The following is a 7,343-nucleotide window of genomic DNA, read 5'->3' as shown; positions in this document are numbered from 1 at the left end:
TCTTGATCACACCCAGCTTTAGTGTTATGGTGGGACATATTCAGTGACTGACAGCTGACCACATTAGTATTCAACAGCAGCATGGACCATCATTAGTTGTTACCTTTATGACTGCAGCCAACTAGTCTTAGTAGTTACTTTGTACCCAAGTCAGAATTTTAGTGCAGAACACAAAACTCAGCAGAGGTTGGAAAATGCATCCAAAAAGCTGGGTAAATATTTGGCCAGAGGATACAGCCCTGGCCTCCCAGAAAGGCTAGTTTAAAACATCAACTGCAGCAACAGAGAAAAACATCTGTAGATTCTCGTCAAGTAATTCATCCGAGCATGTAGCTCAACCAATAGGCAATACTCTACTAGACTTACATTACCTCAAGCCTAAGCATACCTGATAGCAAAATGATAAGATTGTGACTGTATCACAGTACCTAAATTTCTGTATTACCTTGCCCAAAAAGTCTGACACCATGCCCCCTATCTAGGATGCTAGTATAGGCAGAAGCTAGTAGGCTGACAGCGGACCCTGCCCCTCTTTTCTCTCCCGGACCAGGTGGGATTCTTCCCTTTCTTCAGCAAACTGCTAGAACTCATGTGACTGCTCTACTATGAGAAAAGGTAAAGGAGCAATTTTGTTCAGACCAGGGGTGGGAGGGGACTGTCACTGCCAGCACCATCTCACCTTGCAGTCTCCCTGGGACAGGTTCTGGCTTTCCAGCAGCTAGACTAACACCTCCCACCCCACATAAACATACTCTCTCCCCTATCCACCACCCCAGGAAACCATTAGGCCTTTGTCCAACAGGTTTAATAGTAGCACAACTGCAAAAGGTACAATACCAAAGAGAAGCATCAGTATCATGAAAGATGCAAGAGATGCGTAGGTAAATGTATTCCAACATTTAATAATACAGTAGGCAATGCAATTCTAGAAAGCCAGCAAGACACACTGTAATACAAACCTAGGCACACAGAAATGCAGTGGACCCCTTATGCCTGAGGCTGTTAAGTACCAGCTGGAAAAAAAAAAAAAAAAAAAAAATCTCTTGCAACTCTATTAGAAATCCCATGTCTCCCAAAACTTCAGCGCTAACTCTCAACTTTCAGTGCTTTGTTCTAACTTCTTACCCCAGCCAGGATCTCTCCATGTGCCTCCTACAAAGCACACGGTGCACCACAGTGCTCAGCTCGACAAGAGCCAAGAGAAATTCATGACTGACACTGTAAAGATGTTTGTTCCACGTATTGTTGCAGCTCACACTTTGTTAGTGTCTGTTCCTCAATGACAAGTTTATCTGTTGCTTTGATGCTAGCTGGCTCATGCCTGCCTAACCATACCACAAGCAAGACAGACAACAGCGGTTTGGTTCCAAGAAATTCCACATTCCATGTAATTCACTTATCTGGTGAAAAATCATACACTGCATAAGCCTTTTAAAGGTGTCCATAGCAAATGGGATGTTTGATGAGGTCTGTAATATTGCTAGTCAATCACTAATGGCTGACACCATTTTGAACATTTACACAAGCCTGTAATTGACCCTCTGCTTGCCAGGTCAGTGGGCCTGAAGGGACCTTCTCAGGGTGGGCAGTCACAGGCCTGTCACAGGCAGAACAGACTCAGGGATGTTTTCTCAGTGTAATTTATTGCCAGTTAACACCAACTTCTGATCACTGATCTCAGTACTGGGGGGCAGGGGGGAGTAGAGCACAAACACACCCATGAACAGCTCTCCTCCCCCTTCCTAGTCTCAGCTTTGCCTGCGTCAATGGCCAGTTACGGTCAGCCCGTCCCACCTCCCTGTTGAGGCGATGGACGAGGCAGGCAGTCGGGGTGGTGTGATAACAGTCTCGCCCGCTGCTCTTTCCATCTTACTGGTTTTCCATTGCCACTCCGCATCTTTGTCTCCAACCCAGTGGTGCACCCACAGCTGCTGTCCCTCCATTGGGGGGGTGGGGGGTGGGCAATCCCCACCCTGGTGTGAGGTGCCGACGGCTGCCATCCCTCAGGCGATGCCTCCTCTGGCGTGGGTCACCTTCTTCCAAGAACAGCCATTCCCTCAGCATGGTGTCTCCGGCCCCCCACAGCTGCCACTTTTGCTCAAACGTGTCACTGCTGATGGCCATGGGCTGCCCGTACTGGTTGGAACTGGCTGGCACTGGCACAGGGCAGGCAATGGCTGCCTCCCAGCCAGGGCAGCCCGCAGCCCCTGCTGCTCAAACAGTACGTTGCCATGCAGCGACAAGCTGCTGTGCACCACACAGCTTAAAAGCATTAGAGTCAAACTACTTAAAAAAAAAAAAAAAAAAGTAATCTCAGTCTACCTTGCTCTTACACCACTGTGTAAGTCAAAATATTGAAATAATATTAAAGTAGAACAGCATTAACACTTCAGCAGTCTTTCACATGAAATGGTGGAAAATCCTCTCGTGATTTACTTTGGATTTGTTTATCTGTTCTAGATTTGGCATGTTTTTTCACCCTGCAGATTTCCATTTGTTTTAGCATATATACCAAAACTGGGTTGATATTGCTATGCAAATAGTTTCATTCAGATTTCTTTTTATAGCTCCTTTTGTTTCAAAGGCTTGCATAACTTGCTAAGGAACTCATGCTTTAAAAATACACCTACTGAAAACAAATTAACATTTTCTGCAGGAGGTTTCAAATATCTGTACAAAGGGGGAGTTAAAAAAAAATTAATTATCCTTCTAAGTGGGATATCAGAAGTGAGGCTTTTTAAGTTACTTGAAGATTATAATGGAGGTGTTTGTTCAGACACTGAATGCAATTTCAAACACAAAAGTATCATTGGTTCTAATTATATACTTTCCTAAAAAGAGACTTTAATTTGGGCACAGACACACATACACCCTGCTTTTCCAAAGGAGCTTCTTTATAACTACACTGAGCAGCACCACTGATGTCCCACTTTCTCCTTCAAAGCTCCAGCCTCAGACCACCGCTGAGACACAACATGTGCCCCAAGCCCGCAAGCACAGGCTCTGCATTATGGTGCTGTATGTACTGCAGTGCAGAACCTGAAACTGAGGAGGTGAACACGGCAGGCAAGACACTACGCCCAGACACAGCATACAGACAAATGAGTTGGGTTTGTACGACAAAGGATTGGTCTTCACTAACAGCCACACCAGTTGTTATTTCTGGCCAACTGTAGCATTGGTATCACAACTGTCCACCCCCCCCCCTTTTTTTTTTTTAATCAAAATTACTTGCACTTGCAGTCATTTATATTGGGATTTCTTTCCAAACACAGGAAAAAGCACAGAGGAGGTGTTTGCACTGAAATTCTTCGGTTACTTTCATGTGACCGTAGCAAGAGAATGTACTTTTCATCTCTGAACTACAATGCCTTCTACCATATTCTTTAATGATGTGGCTACTAGTAACTAGCAAAGAGGATTCTGAAATGCGTTGTTTCTACAGCTACTGTATACAATGAAGAGCACTCAAAAAAATCTAGAGCCTCCTTGATATTTCATCATTCAAGATGGCAGAAGAAGATTCAACATTATCGTTAGGAATGCAACATTCTGAAAAGACAGTGTTGGTTTTAACAGTCCTGCACATCAAATTTCACCAGAAGTCATAGAAAACAAGACATGCTTTTTCTTCAGTTATGTTTTTCTAGGAGTAAAAGACTTCATGGCTCAAACACTGCATGACAGAGTCTTTATAACTTCTACACATTTTGTGACTAGATTATTGGGATGTTTATTCCACAAATTGCACTAGTTTAATCAGACAGCAATAATGAACAAGCAGCAATGCAGAAGCAGACAACTTCCATTAGCCTATGTCCTGGTTTCAGCTGGGATAGAGTTAATTGTCTTCCTAGTAGCTGGTACAGTGCTATGTTTTGAGTTCAGTATGCGAAGAATGTTGATAACCCTGATGTTTTCAGTTGTTGCTCAGTAGTGTTTAGACTAAGTCAAGGATTTTTCAGCTTCTCATGCCCAGCCAGCAAGAAGGCTGGAGGGGCACAAGAAGTTGGCACAGGACACAGCCAGGGCACCTGACCCAAACTGGCCAACGGGGTATTCCATACCATGGGACGTCACATCTAGTATATAGGAACTGGGGAGTGGGGGCGGGGAATCGCCGCTCGGGGACTAACTGGGTGTCGATTGGCAGGTGGTGAGCAATTGCACTGTGCATCATTTGTACATTCCAATCCTTTTATTATTGCTGTTGCCATTTTATTAGCATTAGCATTATCGTTATTAGTTTCTTCTTTTCTGTTCTATTAAACTGTTCTTATCTCAACCCACGAGTTTTACTTCTTTTCCGATTTTCTCCCCCATCCCACTGGGTGGGGGGGGAGTGAGTGAGCGGCTGCGTGTGCTTAGTTGCTGGCTGGGGTTAAACCACGACAGCCTAATATCCCATTTCTTGACTGAAGAATTCAAATCGAGAACAGCCTTGCACCATACAGGCATCCTTACGTCCCTGAAGAACAGCAACTCTTCTCTCAATAAACAGTCAATATGTCACAACTGTTACAAGATAACTCCTAAGCTTTCTGAACTACTGAGACTACCTTCTAATTTAGGCTTGATTTCAGAACTGCCACTTCCACAAGCTGAAAAGCCTAGAAAAGTGAAAAACAATGAGGCATTGTTGGTTGAGTAGAAGAGTTCACAGAAAAGACAAAAAGGGGAAGAAATGCACAAAGAACTCAGGAGACCTGGCGTGGAAACCCACTTGATACCAAGGGAAGATCTCGGGTTCTCATGTTCTGAATCACGTCCTCCAGTTTCCATAGGCAGCATGAGAACACTAGGCTCCTATTCACCTAAATGGCGTAGCTGGTGTTAGTAAAAGAGTAACTGCTCTTCTCCCCACACACTGTAACAGATCAAAGAGTGGAAGACTTGTACAGATACAACATAGAAAAGAGGAAAAGGCCCTGTGCTTGAGGAGATAGTTATGCTAAAGCAGACTAGTATAAACATAAATCACAAATAGGGTGAAGCTAATGATCCAGAAAGTAATTCTTACGCGTATTCCACAGAAGTATAATTAGACAACCAAGTAGGAACCTGCCTGTCTTCACCACTTCAATCTTTTCCCCCTTGTGTTCCCTGAAGCATACCATTTTGTCAGCATAGATAGATGTCCAATTAGACTAGACATTAAAGGTGCCTTGCTAGCTAAATCTCATCTGCTTACATAGAGTCATAAACTGGTTACCAACTCCAGGGCTACAAATTTGCTAGACAATGGAAAAAGAGACCCTGGGAGTCAAAGCCAAGGAGCTGACTTGACAGTTTTCAAAATAACATAAATAATGCTGTACTTCAGCAGTTCTCATCAGTCCCATAAAGGAAGTCAAAGCTCTGTGCAGTAAGAAGTGTGCTGCAATGCTGATAGGACACAGATTTTACACTTGTACATAAATCAGTAAGCAGCAGACTTTCAAAGTGCAATATCCTGTTTAGAGACTTCCATGCATCTGCCCTTTTACAGCCACAATACACAGAAGATGTGGCAGAGCTCTTGCAACAAGAAATCAAGGCTTACAGAAGTATACATTTAGGAAATCAGTACTGCTTTAAACACAATTTTAAAAAGCTCAAGGAATTAAAAAAAAAAAAGGCTAATATCATAATGAAAAGTCATTGAATACTAGGAAGATTTTTCAATATTTAGGAGCCCAATCATAAAAACTCCCTTTAATTCCAGATTTCATAGAATTACATTGCATATGATTGAACTATTTAATGAATTATTATGCCGCAGAATGGTATGATTAATACAATGAAACAAAAAGCAGAAGTAAATATTGTTTAGTCCAACAAGTTACAGAAAGCTGTGTATTCAAAACCTTAAAGACCAATGCTTTGACCAGTGACAGTGAATGGAGTGCTGCATATATTAAAAGTTTATGAATAGACAAGAAATAAGAGTCTTGTAACTTCTTGTTGTTGCTGTCAACCCAGTACCAGTTGATAAAGCATAATTTGCCAAGAATATCCATGATTTGCCTTCAGTGCTCTACTCCATTTGTATTATCAATACCAAGCCTCATTCTAACTTCTCGCACCATGCAACAAAATGTAGATTTGTAACCCTGGTGCCTCTAACCCTGTCCTTAGCCATAACCTAAACTATAAATCAAATAAACCAAACCATCCAGCACAGAACATTTCATAAACCACTTGCAGCCATCAAACCTAGACCTGCAGACCCTGGCTGTGTGATCCATGAGTAAGTCTAACTCTTTCTGATGCTGTTCATAATCTTAACCTAATCTTAACCTGGAGAAAAACATATACCATTCTTTTCTTCTGACATGATAGGCTTACAGACACTGAAAGATATGCCAGTAAAACTCTCCATTTCCCCTCCCAAATCTTAAACTCATGCCTAATTCTACGGGGAACAGTTGACAAAACATCCATAACCCTCTCGAGCAAAGCAGAACATCTCCCTAGAAAAGTCATCACAGTTTTGATTATTTCTCCTTACTTTCCACGTTGTCTAAAGCTCTTTCTTCATTCCATCTGTACCTTATTTCCAAACTAAGAATACCAGGGCAGATATCCTTCCCCAGTCTCAAGAACATGGTAGGTTTCTTTAAGCAGCTCAACTTTAAGGAAAACATATTCCCTCTGTAGCTAGAAAGGTTATTTTAGAACAATTTCAAAATTGTTAGAGCACATGTTCTCACAAGCAAAGGAAAATTCCATTCACAGATCAAAAAAATACCTGTATAGTTTGGAAGCTATTTCTTTCTTACAAAACAATCAACTGAATGGTCCTGCAAATGTAGGAGTAAAATTACCAGAAGTGTGAAGCACTCAAGTCCTGTACTCTTAGGTATATAACTATTGACTCTTATATATACACAGCTCACACAATGCAGTCTCTAGCTGTTTTTGAGCTCATGAACATATGCATTACAAAAATAAGCTTCAATTCTCTATTAAAAAAAAAAAAATCATGTAAATTACCCATTTCTGTACATCAGCTTAAAGGCACTCATTTTATATATAAATAGCAGCAAGGCTACTAGTCAAATGTTCAATCTCTCCAACGGGTTCCTTCAACACAAAGCTGATGACTTCATTGACTATATATTCTAATACCTCAATTACAAATGCAGTCTTTTTTGTTTTTTTAAAGCTGGCTTTTTACAGCAAGCTGCCAGCTATGACATAAAACTTGTGCACATGTGAAATTAAGACAACGCATCTTGACTGACCAAAGGCAATGCACAATATTGCAGGAAATAAAATCATTAATATACGATGGCATGACTTTATGGCTTTTTCATAATAATTAAGTTGTTAAAACAGTAAGAACTGGCTACACAGAATGA

The sequence above is a fragment of the Harpia harpyja genome, chromosome 3 (genome assembly GCF_026419915.1).
Source record: "Harpia harpyja isolate bHarHar1 chromosome 3, bHarHar1 primary haplotype, whole genome shotgun sequence".
Lineage (NCBI taxonomy): Eukaryota > Metazoa > Chordata > Aves > Accipitriformes > Accipitridae > Harpia > Harpia harpyja.
Note: the sequence above shows the minus strand (reverse complement) of the source record.